At 42.7% G+C, this 17,328-nt stretch overlaps 1 protein-coding gene and 1 pseudogene across 1 annotated transcript in view; one reads left to right on the forward strand and one right to left on the reverse strand.

The window, feature by feature from the left end:
- The window catches only part of SPEN (spen family transcriptional repressor), a 93,936-nt gene extending 84,090 nt beyond the window's left edge, over nt 1–9,846 (reverse strand). Inside the window, exon 1 of the mRNA XM_012534029.3 lies at nt 9,240–9,846. The gene's annotated coding sequence lies outside the window, so the exon portion shown is untranslated. The remainder of the gene's footprint in view (nt 1–9,239) is intronic.
- Nucleotides 9,847–13,213: 3,367 nt separating this feature from the next.
- LOC117202366 (COP9 signalosome complex subunit 8-like) lies at nt 13,214–16,871 on the forward strand (annotated as a pseudogene).
- The last annotated feature ends 457 nt before the right edge of the window (nt 16,872–17,328 follow it).

The following is a 17,328-nucleotide window of genomic DNA, read 5'->3' on the forward strand; positions in this document are numbered from 1 at the left end:
GCAGTTAGTGTTGAACCGATGGGCATTTTTCCACGAAGCATAAATTTCAATATTAGCAACCACAATTTGAAACACATTTAAAAATATTATGTAAATTACTCATTTAAAACCTGATAGGCGGGGCTTCCCTGGGAGCGCAGTGGTTAAGAATCCGCCTGCCAAAGCAGGGGACACGGGTTCGAGCCGCCGTCCGGGAAGATCCCACATGCCGCGGACCAACTAAGCCCTTGCACCACAACTACTGAGCCTGTGCTCTAGAGCCCTCAAGCCACAACTACTGAGCCCATGAGCCACAACTACTGAAGCCCACACACCTAGGGCCCGTGCTCAACAAGAGAAGCCACCGCAATGAGAAGCCCGCACACCACAACAAAGAGTAGTCCCCGCTCGCCGCAACTAGAGAAAGCCCGCGTGTAGCAACAAAGACCCAACGCAGCCAAAAATAAATAAATAAATTTTAAAAAATGAAATAAATAAAACCTGATAGGCCCTGAATTAGCTGCATCTTCTTGGTGTCACCAGGAAGAACAGAAAAGGCTAAGCTCAATCACACTAAAAGGGGCAACAAAGAAGAGGATTCAGAAAACACTACCTTGCAATTAGAGAAATAAAGGGCATATCTCACCTTGAAGGCAGCCTTCAGTTAAAATCATGCTGAAGAAAATTAAAGGGCTGAAAAGGGGAGGGGGCTTTCAGAGCAAAATCTTAGAAGAGAGCCTAGTTAGAGTCATTATTAAATGTGGTATTTTGTATCCATCTATGTACTCCCACAGAACAGTAAAAGGATAAGCTAAAACAAAGAACCAACTAAGAGGTATTTATACTTTCTCCATGGCACAAGAATAAGGAGACATTAAATGAAAATTAAAAGCAACATGTTTGCCAGCTAAATTTTTTTTAAATGTAGTTCTCTTAGATTATCCTAAAGGTCTTGTTACAGCAGTGCTGTTTCCCCATGTAGAAAGCAGAGTAGATACATAATTTTTACATAAAATTTAATTTGAAATGGACAAAGTTGTTTGCAAATACTTTCAAGCTCCCCACCTTTGGGAGGTAACAGAAGAGAAATTGCGTGGAAAATTACTAACATACAAATTGTTAAACAAAGTTGAGTTTAAGTTCTCCCAAAGACCTTTAGAGATCACAGGATATCAAAAAGATGATTAGCAAATGCCAAATTAAGTTAATTATCATTTCTCATTTTACCAGAGATTTATCAAACAACTGAGAAACCGTCTCTGTTTAACAATATAAAGGCTAGGGAATTCCCTGGCAGTCCAGTGGTTAGGACTCCACGCTTTCACTGCCCAGAGCCCAGATTCAATCCCTGGTCAGGGAACTAAGATCCCACAAGCAGCAAGGCACGCACCTGCACGCGCACACACACAAACACACCACACACACACACACACACACACACATATGCTCGCAAAATTCCATTAAACATCATTTGATAGCACCTCATACTCAGATTCTCTTGAAGTGTTACTTTCATCAAAATATTTGTTTTCAGAATTACAGACACCAAAAATAGCACCCAAGGTGTTCATTTTAGCTCCTTGGGTTTTAAAAAATCTGATACACACTTCTCAAAAGAGAATTCTCAGTTTATAAAATGTCAATACATCAGCTTAAATAGACATGCAGATTATTTAATGTGTAAAACAAATTTCATTTCTGTTCAAATTTTTAATGTGTTCCTATGATGTCCCCAAAAATATTATTCTAATTTCAATAAGGCAGATTCATTTGAAGGAAAAATAGTTCACATTATAGATGCTAAGTTCAAATGAGCAATTCAGGTGGGAATTCTATCCATCTCTATAAAAGTTAATATTTGCAGGTTAAAAGTAATGTCCATGCTCCTTACAGATTCTTTCAGCATAATGCTACTTGACCTTGAACTTTGGGGGATACTGAAAAACACTGATGGTATGAATGAGAGACATTATAGTATAATGGAAGTACCTCTGGGTTAAGAGTCAAAAATTCCAGGGGCTTCTCTGGTGGCGCAGTGGTTAAGAATCCGCCTGTCAATGCAGGGGACATGGGTTCGAGCCCTGGTCCGGGAAGATCCCACATGCCGCGGAGCAACTAAGCCTGTGCACCACAACTACTGAGCCTGCGCTCTAGAGCCCATGAGCCACAACTACTGAGCCCATGAGCCACAACTACTGAGCCCATGTGCCACAACTACTGAGCCTGCGCTCTAGACCCCATGCTCCGCGACAAGAGAAGCCACCGCAATGAGAATCCTGCGCACCGCAACAAAGAGTAGCCCCCCGCTCTGAGAAAGCCCATGCACAGCAACGAAGACCCAATGCAGCCAAAAATAAATAAATTTTTAAAAATAAATAAAGAGTCAAAAATTCCAGTTCCAATTTTGTCACTGGCTATACAGCCTAGGTAAAGTCAATTAAATCCTCAAAGTCTCAATACCCTTATCTGCAAAATGAGGATAAAAATATCTGTTTTCTCTACCTGGTAAGGTTGCTAGAAGTATCAAATGAGATAATATATGTAAAAGTATTTGGAAGTAACACAGAATAAAAATATCATGAATACTATTAAGTTGACTGCTAATTTCATTTGAATACCAAAAGTAAGCATCAGTTGAAGTTAAAAACATACCATGATCAATTTATAACATTTTCAGGATTATAGCCAGGTCTTATAATCAAATCAACATGCAGTGATTGCATATCAAGTACGAAGTTCCTTGCACTCTTTTGCTGACTTTTTCTATTGCAAAACTCTTAATAACAACAAAACTGATAAGTACATGCCCTTTGCACAGCCCCAAATCAAGTGTTGGGTTTTCTCAGTGCTTTCATGTTTATTGGCAATGTATCAGGAAACACTGGGAAAGCTTTTCTTTGTTTCTGTCCTTGTTACAAATATTTACAAATTTTTTTCATAAGCATTTATTTTTGTATATTTTCAATAGAAATACAACCCACTCTTATTCTGATTTTTTAAATTTAGTCTAACAATTAATAATTGACGCTCACTGAAAATGATCAAAACGTAGGGTATGATCTCTTCTCTCATCTATGATAAATGGATGGTGAAGTGAATTTCCCCATTTGAGTGTGAAAGACAATTCAGAAAGGTGACATTAAAGCAGAGGCATTTGAAAAGTGGAATTAAAACAGATGTGTTGGGCTTCCCTGGTGGCGCAGTGGTTGAGAGTCCACCTGCCGATGCGGGGAACACGGGTTCGGACGGTCCGGGAAGATCCCATATGCTGTGGAGCGGCTAGGCCCGTGAGCCATGGCCGCTGAGCCTGCGCGTCCGGACCCTGTGCTCCGCAACGGGAGACGCCACAACAGTGAGAGGCCCGCGTACCGAAAAAAAAAAAAAAAGATGTGTTTTTAATCAGGTCTTATTTCACACTGTGAAGAGCACCTGTATTTAGCATGCTAGATGTGCTCAAAGAGTTCAGTCATGCATAATGGAAGCCCAGTTGGGGAAAGCATCTGAGCCTCAAACTCAGGCTCTGAATGCTAACCTAGCCAATAGAGCAGATAAATTACTATCACCATTTAAACAGGAGAACAGAATAGTTACCAGATATTTAACAAAAATTTTGTTACCAATCGAGTTCCACACTATTAAAATTGAACTGTTTCATGAGAAAACATATATTTAAAATATAAACACTGTTCCTAAAGGCATCATATAAATATATATTAACTAGCTCTAAAATGATCAAAGACCCAACCACATGAGAACTTGTCAATACTAACAAACTCCTATTATTAGAATCAGGGTTTGTTTTTTGTTTTTTGCTTTTTCCTAAACAGTAGAAAATAAAACAGACAACACTAATATATTATTGTCAAAGAGTGTTTGACATCTTGCTAGTTCTGAGGGTCAACTAGTGAAAAAGACAGACCAGTCAATTAACGGAGTTATTTTGATACAGCAGGCTCATTGTAGTGAAATTATATATACATAAATGATCAAAACGCCAATCAGTTGAATAGTATTAGCTAGCTAGTCCTTCTCGAAATCATTCTTTCAGCATAACACTTCATAATCTACTTTACTGTTCAATTCTCTAAGAAAGCTAAATAATTTATTCCACATTGTTTTTGGTTTTCCAGAAATGAATATAATGGCTGATATTTTCTTTTTTAAAAAATCAATTTTTATATTTCCACCATTTCCTTGGAAAGTTGCTAAAGGTAACTTTCTTCCTTCTATGAGGAAATACTGCGAATATACCTTTTATTATTTTTTTTAAACTTTCTATTTTATATTGGAGTATAACCGATTAACAGTGTTGTGATAAGGACTACCCTGGTGGAGCAGTGGTTAAGAATCCACCCGCCAGTGCAGGCGACACGGGTTCGAGCCCTGGTCCAGGAAGATCCCACATGCTGCAGAACAACTAAGCCCATGCACCACAACTACTGAGCCTGTGCTCTAGAGCCCGCGAGCCACAACTACTGAAGCCCGTGCACCTAGAGCCTGTGCTCCGCAACAAGAGAAGCCACTGCAATGAGAAGCCCGCGCACTGCAACGAAGCGTAGCCCCTGCTCGCCAGGACTAGAGAAAGCCGGCGTGAAGCAACGAAGACCCAACACAGCCAAATAAAGAAATAAATAAAATTTTTAAAGTAAATAAATAAATAATAACAATGTTGTGATAGTTTCAGGTACATAGCAAAGGGACTCAGCCATACATATACATGTATCCATTCTCGCTCAAACTCCCCTCCCATCCAGGCTGCCACATAACTTTGAGCAGAGTTCCCTGTGCTATACAGTAGATTATACCTAATAGTTAGAATTGTGAATACAATTTACTAATGTTTATGGCACTGAATAAAAGATAGACTGGAAGGATACTTGCAAATATTAATAATGGTTGTGCCTATGTGGTAGAATTCAATTTTTTTAAAAGTTCTTATTCATCTATATTTTCTAAACTTTTCTTTGGTTAACATATATTGCTCTTGTAATTAGAAAAAGTTACAGTAAAATGAGCTGGAAGTCAGCATCTGGGTTACTTTAGTTTAGGGCTCCTCTGAAATGCTGATACTTCACTACATTAAATCAACATATTTATGTTAACAGATCCCACATGAACAAAACGTTATTATTCTCTATGTTAATTCAGAGAGTTCATTCAACCTTTTAAAATTCTACTACTAATCCTCATGTGAGAAAAAACTTAACCTCTTCATTATAAATGACATACAATAGCAAAAACACCCCAGGTCTAAGAGATTGTCACTTAAACATCAGGAAGTCAGCAGAATACACATAATGCAAATCAAGGCTACTATTTAATTCAGAGAAGACTATCAAAGTGCACTTGATGGGAATCTCAAAAACAATGATACCAAATAAAATATATTTAGTAACTTATTACATGTGTCTTGACATTTTCAGACTTCGGGTGTTAAGCTCCCCTACTGCTCCTCTGAAAGCCTTGCTCTAGTTTGAAGTAGAGAATTCAAAACATCATGAACTTGTTCCAAATATGTTTTAAAACTGTTTCTGGGATTCCCTGGTGGCGCAGTGGTTAAGAATCTGCCTGCCATGCAGGGGACACGGGTTCGAGCCCTGGTCCAGGAAGATCCTACGTGCCGCAGAGCAACTAAGCCTGTGCACCGCAACTACTGAGCCTGCTCTCTAGAGCCCGCGAGCCACAACTACTGAGCCTGAGTGCCACATCTACTGAAGCCCATGCGCCTAGAGCCCATGCTCTGCAACAAGAGAAGCCACCCAATGAGAAGACCAGGCACTGTAACGAAGAGTAGCCCCCGCTCGCCACAACTAGAAAAAGCCCGCGCGCAGCAACGAAGACCCAACGCAGCCAAAAATAAATAAATTTATTTTTTTAAAAAAACCTGTTTCCATTTTAATTAAATTATTGCTATTTAATAGTAATGCCCTTTATTTATTTATTTTTGGCTGCGTTGGGTCTTCCTTGCTGCGCGCAGGATTTCTCTAGTTGCAGCGAGCAGGGGCTACTCTTCATTGCAGTGAATGAGTGGCTTCTCTTATTGCAGAGCACGGACTCTAGGCACACGGGCTTCAGTAGTTGTGGCATGTGGGCTCAGTAGTTGTGGCTCACAGGCTCTAGAGCGCAGGCTCAGTAGTTGTGGCATACAGGCTTACTTGCTCCGCAGCATGTGGGATCTTCCCGGACCAGGGCTCGAACCCGTGTCCCCTGCATTGGTAGGCAGATTCTTAACCACTGTGCCACCAGGGAAGTCCCAGTAACGCTTCTTTAAATCACGTAACTGCTTCAATATTTTGCTATTAATCTTCAGGATGGTAATGATTGCTAATTTTACATGATATTCCATAATTAGACACTTGAAACCTTTGGCTTAAAATAAAACCACATTCTGTTTAAAGGCTAAGTAGGATATAATGCATTTCTGAGTTAAATGCTGGAATTATTTTTAAATGTATATTTAAAAGTTAAATTTCAGTATTTTGATAAAGGAGGTAATAGAATTTTTTCAGGCTATATACTACAAAAGTCCTAGGAACCATCCCTTACAGTTTTATTTGGAAAATTCTTTGGCTGAAAAGCATTCGCCTCAAGATAACTCTCTTATTTATTTATTTATTTTTGGCTGCGTTGGATCTTCGTTGCTGCGCCCGGGCTTTCTCTAGTTGCGTTGAGTGGGGGCCACTCTTCGTTGCAGTGCGCGGGCTTCTCATTGCAGTGGCTTCTCTTGTGAAGCACGGGCTCTAGGTGCGCGGGTATCAGTTAGTTGTGGCACGTGGGCTCAGTAGTTGTGGCTCGCGGGCTTAGCTTCTCCGCGGCATGTGGGATCTTCCCAGACAGGGCTCGAACCCGTGTCCCCTGCTTTGGCAGGAGGATTCTTAACCACGGCACCACCAAGAAAGTCCCAAGATAACTCTCTTTGAAGATAGGAGATTAACTTAAAATGTTTTTTTCTAAGAAAACAGAACCAGTAAGAGTCACAACTAAAGATTTCACTGTATCCTGTTAGCTGGTGGGAGGGGTGCAGTGAGACGAACTAATAAAAGGGGTTTGTGTTTTGCCCACCCCCACAAGATAATTTAAACACACACCCAAGCCTAAACCCTTTACTTAAAAAACATTCACCCGAAAAAGTGGCTTTAAACTTGGTTACTTTTGTTCTCCATAGTTTTCAACTTAAATACATTGTTTCCCTCGAGATCAGTTTTGCAAGATTCTAATTATTAGACAGCACATAAAAACTTTGATTTTATGCCTTTCTAAAATTGCAAAACGTACATACTCAAATTTTTCTTCCCCTTTTTTAGTAGCATTATCCTTATTGTAGGAACTTTGTCTTTAAATACTCTCACTAACCATAATTTGTTAAGGCAGAATCTCTTAACAGAAGTTCTGCAAACTCAAGGGACTCTTGATCTGGTCATTTCCAAGCCTCAAATGACAGTACAGCCTTGTTAGCAGGGGTAGAATTCTATTGCTTGCTAGAACTTCAACAGCCTCGAGATAACTAAGAGTTCCTGCTAGTAATCTGGCACCAACTCAAAATTCCCACCAGGAAGAAAGATCTCCCTGAGGTGGGACCCACTGAGTGGCTCCTCCCACAGCGATGACCTGGACTGACCTCGGACTCGGTGTGGTCAATGGCTCCCTAGCACCTGCGGGCGAGTTAGCAAGCGCTCACGATGATAAAATGCCAAATTGCAACCGCCACGTCAGTCTTTTGGAGCCCCGAAAGGTGCCTTTTTCGCAAACAAGCTCCCTCTTTTAAACCTTACATCTCTGAGGCTTTGAATATGTTACCCGGCTAACGAATATAGGAAGACAATTACTCCACTGGGGAAACGAAGGTACTTCAAAAGGAAGAGTGGCAAGGAAACAAAGCTCAGACTGGAAAAGTGGCAAGCCTCCATGCCCTGCCAAGACGACCTTACTTAACCTTCTGGATTTCAAAAACAGGGTTGGGTGGAAGTGGATTACATGGCAAGGTAAAGAGCTTGGGGTGGGAGGGGGGGCGGGTTAAGAACCTACAACTCTGGCAGTAATTTCCATCACACTCCTAAAGGAAGAGGAAAGGAGAACAAAACAATAGGCACCTTAAGAGAGTAAATGCGGTTACTATGGTTACCACGCTCCAAGCTCAATTCTGCAAATGAAGACAGAGCGGTACGCCAAGGCCCTTTCTTTGTCTGTATCCATACATGGAGGACCAACCCAGCAGCCAGCCCCGCCAGCCCGAGCAGAGGCTGGTGTCGAGGACCAAGGGCAGCGTACCAAATAAAGAACACCTTTATTTTGGCTTAGTAAGCAAGAACTGCAGGCAGTTCCTGATGGAAGCCAGCGCGGCCATCACCCAGTCCTTCGGCCAGGGCTGTTTCCCCCACTTGGGAGAAGGCTCCAACACACTCCAGTCACCGATTCCAGTCTGGGGTCCTGGCACAGGCAGGGGTGGAAGGGGGCCAACGAGACACGGTGCAACCTTAGCCCTGAGACACAAAGGGAAGGCCAATCTTCAGGAAACCCGCGGGACGTAATTAATAACCCCTCAAGAGGCTACAGTTTTCGCGAGAGGGAATAGAGGACACAGTGAGTAGGGCACAACCGAGGTGTTCAGACGCACCTCACCATCAAAGACACTACCACAAGCTGCGCGGAAAAATCGCGGCCAACCCAGTGCGCAGGCGCGCGGAGCAGCGACTCCAGAGCTTTAGGCCTGCCCCTCCCCCACTACTCTCAAAAGGCCAGGGGAGTTGGCTCAACGCGCTTGCGCAACGACGGAACGTTGGGGGAGGGGAGAAAAACCTATTCCCTTCATTGTGAGAGAACCGCCCCGCCCCGCAAGGCGAGCGCGCGCGCGCACACCTACGACTCTCACACTCGTACACTCGGGCGTTGAGCTTGCCGCCCAGTGCGTCGCGCATGCTCCGGGAGGAAGGTGGTGTCGGAGCCTACGGCTTTTTGCTGAGTTTCCCTGAGAAGTTTCTGGAAAGACGGAGCTCAGGGGAAGCTGGGGGATGGGGAGGGCAGGGAAACGAGCGTTTGAGAGAACGAAAAGCGAAAAATCCAAAGCACACCGCCACCACCCTGCCTCCATCAAGCCACGACCAAAGCAAAGCCCAAGCCCACCGAGACCCTTACGCCAGGGGAAAAAGCAAGGGGACCACAGCAACCGCTCGTTCCTGTACCTGTGCCCAGCCCCCGAGGCCCCTCACCACAGGGAGAAGGGAGAGGGCAGGGGGGAACGATGAAAAACCTAAAACGCTCACTGGATGTTTGCGTGGTGGAGGGAAAGCCGACATCCGCGCTCTGGAGCTGCCCGCGCACGACGGGCCACCAGCGGCTCTTCGCTGCGCTCTCGGGTGTGGGCTCAGTGCGTTGGGGTCGACGTGGCTGCTGAAGGAGTGGTCTGGGGCTTTGGCCCCTGGTTCCTTAGTTCCCCCTCATTTGGGGGCTTCTTTGATCACCCCTTTCCTCTCTTTGGTGACCTGGAGCTAAAGTTGCGAGTGTGGAGACCCTAGAAAAGGTTGCTCCCTCCCCGCGCCCTGCCCGAGGGGCGACCTGAGCGGGCAAGGGTCGCCCGGCAGGTGTGCCACGCTCAGTTCTTTCCAGTTTGTACCCCCTTAAGTAAGAGACTCCTTAAGAGGGGCCCGTTTGGAAGAGCAGAGGCAGTCCAGGCATAAAGCCGCTGCGTCGTTTGGACTCGAGGCGGGGTGGCCGACGGTGCTGCCCGGCGGGGCGCCGCGGGGAGGCCGTGGTGTCTCCGTGCGGCTAAGGAGGCGCGCCGAGGCCCCTGAGTGCCATCAAGAGAAAGCTCGGCCTGGCATTGCTGCGCTGTGGGGGAGGGGTCCGCGGCGCCTTTCATTTCTTCGCCTGGGCCCGCTCGGGCTGCCATTTTGTGGTGTGGCCGCCATTTCGCGCAGCCGCAGGGGTGGGGGGAGGGGCGGGGCCGGCGAGCGCGCGCGGGCAGCCTCCGGCAGCGAAGGCGGGCGAATGCCCTTTGTTCTTCGCCTCTGGGCTCTGGGCTCGGCTCGGGCTGTGCCGCGACCCGCCCCGGACACGCGCCGGGTGCGCGCGGCGTGTGAACCTCTGAAAAGCTCCGAGAGGCGTGCACGGAGTCCCGAATTCTTTCTGCTCTCTAAGCCCTTGAAAAGTGGGATTGCTCACCCCCACCCTTGCAGTGTGAAAGGGATCGATTTTACAAGGTAGTGCTCAGAACTGGAGCGTGGGAAGCTGTAATTTCACCCTGAGAGTGGAGGCGCTTTCTGCAGCCCTGTGCTGCCGGGGGTACTAAGCCCGCTGGAATGCCATGCCTTGAATCACAGTGGCGTTCCGCAAATAGAAGTTAAAACTGCGGAGCTGGGAGACCCAGCAAAGGTGCTAAACGCCAGTGTAACCGAGAGGTTGGTCTCTTTAAAAAAGAAAAAAAGTAGTGTCTTTGGAGGGCTGTCAGCTGTAGGAGAAACGAGACGTTGCTTTTCATTGGCTGGCTGTGAAGCACGCACTGCGCAACTATTTTCAGATCAGGTTTTATAGCCCATTTATATCTGAGCTATAAACTGGAACAATAGATTGGAATGTCTTATTTCTGTCTATTGAGAATATCTTCCATTTGACTTCTTTTTAAAATCCTTTGTGAGTATGTGAATAACAAATTGACTCAATAAAATCTCCGTTCTGTGCCTTCCAGTATCATTTGAAATCCTGAAAGAGCTATTTTCCTGATTTCAAGGGACATATTTAAATATGAATCTTGGCATTGTTAATCTTAACTTTGCGACTCGAATCAACAAAGCCAGGAAATTCAACAGTAATGCTGCTGAATTTGTCTTCTAGACTTGCTTTTTGTACAAGGTATTTTTGTTTTTAACTTTTTTTTTTTTCCCACAGTAGCCTGAGTTCATAATTTAAACAGGCTTTTCTGGCTCAAGTTTTTTGGTGTCACAGCTACAGTAGGTTTTTCTTTCTTCTTCTTACTACGTTTAATTATAGGCGGCTATCTGTTTCAGTAATGGGGGGGTAAGCCATAATGATAGGATGGAAATGTAAAAAATATATTTGTTGTTGAGGGAACAGATCAGGATTTGATGGCTTCCAGATGAAAGATGTGTCTGAGGAGTGGATGTTAGATTCCAAATTTTATTTCAGTTCCAGTATGACTAAAAGCACTGCACAGAGTTTTGATTTTTATACCCAAGATTTCTGTAAAGCAGAATACTGTACATTCTTTTGGTTGTGAGAGTTTATGAAACATTTTTTTTCCTTTTTAAATTTAATTTTATATTGGGGTATAGTTGATTTACTGAAATGTATATTTTTAAATTATTTATTTATTTTTGGCTGTGCTGGGGTCTTCGTTGCTGCACACGGGCTTTCTCTAGTTGCAGCGAGCGGGGGCTAGTCTTAGTTGTGGGGCGCAGGCTTCTCATTGCAGTGGCTTCTCTTGTTGCGGTGCACGGGCTCTAGGCACACAGGCTTCAGTAGTTGTGGCACGTGGGCTCAGTAGTTGTGGCTCCCGGGCTCTAGAGCGCAGGCTCAGTAGTTGTGGCACACAGGCTTACTTGCTCCGGGGCATGTGGGATCTTCCCAGACCAGGGCTTGAACCCATGTCCCCTGCATTGGCAGGCGGATTCTTAACCACTGCGCCACCAGGGAGGTCCCTGAAATGTGTTATTTTTAAATGCTGTTACTTTTTGCCTACACAACCAAAATTAAATAGTATGAAACTATTAGTTTTATTGGGAAATTAGAATATGGTATCCTAATAATGCAAACAAAATATCATGCCCCTAATTAGCCAAGCAGTTGAAATTCAGAGAATGATCGCACAACCTTTCTTTCACTTTGTACAGACATAGAAGTATGTTTAAACAATTCTAATTCGAATTTTTTAAATTTATAAAACGAGTACTTATTTCACATCTTTAGCTATTACATTTAACACAAAAGCACATCGTTTTTTTACACAAAAATGTTTGCAATTCGTATATATATATATATATTTTGCAGTAATCCCATTCATTTTATTTTATTTGTTTATTTTTGGCTGCATTGGGTCTTCGTTGTTGGGTCTTCGTTGCTACACGTGGGCTTTCTCTAGTTGCGGTGAGCGGGGGCTACTCTTTGTTGTGGTGTGTGGGCTTCTTATTGTCGTGGCTTCTCTTGTTGCAGAGCTCAGGCTCTAGGCGCGCAGGCTTCAGTAGTTGTGGCGCACGGGCTTAGTTGCTCCGCGGCATGTGGGATCCTCCCAGACCAGGGCTCAAACCCGTGTCCTCTGCATTTGCATGCAGGCGGATTGTCAACCACTGTGCCACCAGGGAAGTCCCACAATTCGTATATTCTTAAGAGTAGGTAGTATCTATGTATGTACTATATGATTCCAACTGTATCCTAGAAAAAGCGAAACTATGAAGACAGTAAAAAGATTAGTGGTTGCCAAGGGTTAGTGGAGAGGGATGAATGAATAGGCAGAGCACAGGGGCTTTTTAGGGCAGTGATACAATGGTGGGTATGTGTCATTATATGTTTGTCAAAGCCCATAGACTTACAGTACCAAGAGTGAACCCTAATGTAAACTGTGGACTTTGGGTGATGATGTGTCAATGTACACTCATCAAATGTAACAAATTTACTGCTCTGATGTGGGATGTTGGTAGTTGGAGAGGCTGTATGTGTTGAGGGCACGGGGTATATAGGAACTCTGTACTTTTTGCTCTATTTTGCTGTGAACCTAAAACTGCTCTAAAAAATGGTTAACTTAAAAAGTGATACCACTTAAAAAAAAAAAAAAGTAGGTAGTGTCTTGCACTGTTCACTTCTCCCTTATGACCAATGCCATACATTTGCAAAACAGTCGAACAGAAATTCAGGAATAACTCTCCTCCCCATTCTCCCCTTCTATTGTTGGCCTCAAAACATTTTCCAACTTTTCATAGTCTCATAATCTGCCCCAGGAGTGAAAATACTTTTGTATATGTAGTCCTGGGTCTCTTCACTTTGTCGAAGCAGGCAGGACTAGTGAATTCCAGTATTACCAATCCATTGTTCCTTTAGTTTTTCTTTCTTATTCTAAAACAGGTTTTGAATTAATTTGTAGCAGTTTGTGTTCCCTGAAAGAAATTAAGTGTTAACCAAAACCTTTAATTATACCCAGATCCTTAAGACAGCTGGTGTAGAATTGAAGTGGTATGTGCTAGGCCTCTTTGGCTCATGCCTTTGATTTTATCTTTTGGCATTTGGTGAAGCTTGTGTGCAACTTTTCTAAACAACATATAGAAATATTAAATATCTCTATTCATTGTTCCAGGAAAGGATAGCTTTTCATGTCAAACTCTGGCATAGAAGCAAATTTAAAACAATAATAACCTTTTCCTGGAAAAGATAAATGATCTTCTTTAAAGACTTCAGTAATATGAGAAGTTTTTCAAAATATTTTTGGCCGTAGTTAAGCACTCCCACATGCTGTAATAGTCTCTTCCCTTCTGAGGCAAAGCTGAGAAGTTCAGCACTTCAGAAGTACTGGAGTTCAAAGAACAAATCCTTGCCGCCAACAGTATATTTTTTAGAAAAATAGAAATATATCTCTACAAATTAAAAATACTCCTGAACAGCCCAACATTTGTTTGTCCTGCCAGAGTATATATGGTCATCCCTAAAACAAGACAATTGTGCAGATTATATGAAACCTGTAGGCTTATCATTTTGGCATCACAGTTTTAAATGGCCAAGTTAGACAACACATCAAAAAGACTTCTAAAATCAGGGTCTTCACTCAACAGATAATTTTTGAGCATCACCCTTGTGCCAGGTCCTATTCTAAATACTTAAGATACGTTGCAGAATAAAACAAATACCTGTTCTCATGAAGCTTATTGTGGGGGAGAGGGGAAGAAGAGGCAATAAATATAATAAAAAGGAAATTAAATAATAGCAGTAAGATGGTGAAATATAAAGATAAGAGAGAGGAAGCATGTGTTGCCGTTTCAAATGGGGCAACCAGGGTAGGCCTCAAGAAAATACTGAAGACTTGAAGGAGCTAAGGGAGCAAACTGTGGATATCTAGGGAAGAGATTCCAGGGAGAGGGAACAGCAAGTCCAAAGACCCTGAGGTAGAAGCATGACGGGCACATGAAAAGCAGCAGGGTAAACCAGTGTGGCTGAAACAGAATGAGCAAGGGAGAGAGTATAAGATATGATGGATGTCAAAGAGGTAAAGGGAGTGAGAGGCAGATCTACACCTACCTACCTGGTAGGCCATAGCAGGAACGCTTTGGCTTTTAATTGGTGAGGTGTTGCATGGTATGACTTAGGTTTTGAGAAGCGTTGAGAATAAGAGATGAAGGATAGGGGCTTCCCTGGTGGCGCAGTGGTTAAGAGTCCGCCTGCCAATGAAGGCGACACTTGTTCGAGCCCTGGTCTGGGAAGATCCCACATGCCGCGGAGCAACTAAGGCCGTGCGCCACAACTACTGAGCCCACGCACCTAGAGCCCCTGCTCCACAGCAAGAGAAGCGACTGTGATGCGAATCCCTCGCACCGCAACGAAGAGTAGCCCCTGCTTACCGCAACTAGAGGAAGCCCATGCACAGCAACAAAGCCCCAGTGCAGCCAAAGATAAAATAAATAAATTTAAAAAAAAAATCAAGGATAGAAGCAGGAAACTAGAAAGGAGGCTCTTTCAGTAACCCAAATGAAAAATAAGAGAGCTTTAATGACTAAGGGATCCTGGATATATTTTGAAGGTAAATCCAAGAGGACTTTTTGAAGAATTGAATATAGAGTTCATAAAAGGTGTCAAGGATGAGCCTGAGGTTTTCCACCTGGGCAACGAGAAAGATCAAGTTGCAGTCATCTGAAATAGGAAACACTAGACAGAACAATTATCCAGGGGAATATTAAGAGTTCAGTTTTGGACATGTTCAATTTGAGATATTTATTAAATATTCAAATGGAGACATTAGGTAGTCTGTTGGATATGAGTCTAGTTCAGGATGAAGTTCTGAAGATGTGTTTTACATATATATATATATATATATATATATATAAAATGCATAATCGTGTGTACGTGTGTATTTGGGAGTTGTTAGCATATAAATGGCATTTAAAGTCTGAAACGGAATGACATCACCAAGAGAGTAAGTGTAGATACAGAAGGAAAGAGAACCAGGAAAGCCCTGAGGCATTTCTCACTTAAGAGGTCTCAGAAGCAAGGAACTTGCAGAGCAACTGAGTAGGAACAAACCAGTTAGGCAGGAGGAAAGCCAAGAGATGAGTAGTGTCCTGGAATTCAGGTGAAGAAAATATCTGAAGGAGGAGGAAGTGATCAACTGTGGAATGCTGCTGAGAGGTTAAGGTGAGGCCTGAGAATTGACTCTTGGAGCAATGTGGAGGTCACTGGTGATCTTGGCAAGAGCAGTTTTAATGGAGCAGAGGGGACAAAAGCTTGATTGGACCGGGTTGAAGAAAAAAAATTAGTATATGAAGTCTGACCTTTGGAAAAGTACTACAGTGGACTTGGAGAGAAAGATGCCAGGGACTATGGTGATATAAAGTACTGTCAGTTTCAAAAAGTTCCTGGATCAGTGCAAGAATCAGAAACTCAAAACCTTTAGGCTTTTGGAAGAGTTATTACACTCTCAAGATATGGCCTGCTGCTAGCCTTGTATCTGTTCCATAATGATCTGAATAATGCACGATTTCTTTGAGAAAGAATACTATCTTATGAAATCTGAAAATTCTGAACTTGGAATTTGGTCAGTACTTAGAAGAATTTGGTTAGTAGGACGAAGAATCTAGCAGAGAGATTTTCCTGGAATTTATATAAGTATTGATGCTCACCAGTGGTCTGAGGTGATTCAGCCAGCCAGTCGTGCAGTGCTTAGAGATGCAACAAGGCAGACTTTACCCTGGTTTCTCAAGTGTATACTTCAATAATTGCTGATGACTTTGCAACTTTTGTTGGACTTCCTGTAAAAGTATTAGAACAATGATAACAAACTGACTCCATCACAAGAATGGTAATGCCCCAGAAGTTAAGTGCCCAGAAGTTTCCTTTTAACAGGTTTTCTCCACCTGTCATATTGGAGCCTGCTGTAGTTCCCCAATGAACAACAGTTAACTAGTTTTGCTACATGCTTTATTTGAAAATGTGTTTATCATCCTGGGCTCAAGCTCCACCTTCAGAATCTTGTGTTCTGATAAATACAGACATTAAAATTTTTACTTTCAACTGTATTACTTTATCATTCCTTATTGGAGCTTGTGATAAAATATAAAGTATTATGTATATTTTATCCTGAAACATTTATGCTTAATAATTGTTGAAACAATTTCTACTTATGAAGCCTAGCTCATTATGTAGTTTATATTTTCTAATTACTCTCTTGTACTAGCACAGACTATACTTCCATCAATTCATACTGATTTGTACTGGTAAGAGAGTCATTCAGGGGTTGAAGGGAGACTGTCTCCCTAGAATGGAATATCAGAATTCCAGGGATTCTGATATGTCTGCTTTGTAGGACTTTTCTCATACCTCCTGAGAATCCCTGATGTGGAACTTAAAATATAACTGAGGAACAAAAGACCACTTCCTTAACAAACCAGTTAGTTGACTTGAGATGTATTTCTGATGGTATGAGTGCATCAGTTGCTGGTGTGGAGGATATGTCATGAAAAATCGACTTCCTTGGAAGGTCCAAGAATACTATTTTTTTAAAAAAAGATTTCTTACTTTGAAAAAGTGTAGGATCCCTTGTATTGAAACTATATGTGCAAATATTATGCTGGATGTTTCTAGCCAATGGTTAGCAGTTCTCCCTTTTGGAGAAATATAAAACCAGTTTTGTTTTGTTTGTTTTTTTTTGTTACAAGTCCTCTGAATATTCAAGCTTACTTATCTTCATGTGAAACATTCCTGGTTCATTTATTCTGCATCCGTTCCATAAATACTTATTTGACTTATAAATTAGAGAATGGGAGCGGTTTGCTGTGAAAGAACAGAAGAAAAATGGAGTGGTCACTGGTAAGGGGAGAGTGGCTGGGGGGGAAGTAGCATTGAGAGAAGTTGGTTTTTATTTTATTTATTCTTTTTCTTTTTGGCCTCACTGCAAAAAGAAAAAGAACTAAGATCGGCTTGCAGATCTTAGTTCCCCAACCAGGGATTGAACCCACACCCTCGGCAGTGAAAGTGTGGAGTCCTAACCACTGGACCGCCAGGGAATTCCCGAGAAGTTTGTTTTTAAGGGGGAAGAAATTTCAATACTTTTTTTTTTAAGACTTATTTTATTTATTTATTTTTGGCTGCGTTGAGTCTTAGTTGCAGCGTGCGGGATCTTTCGTTGCGGCGCGCAGGCTTCTC

This window comes from Orcinus orca, chromosome 1 (genome assembly GCF_937001465.1).
Source record: "Orcinus orca chromosome 1, mOrcOrc1.1, whole genome shotgun sequence".
In the NCBI taxonomy this organism is placed as follows: Eukaryota; Metazoa; Chordata; class Mammalia; order Artiodactyla; family Delphinidae; genus Orcinus; species Orcinus orca.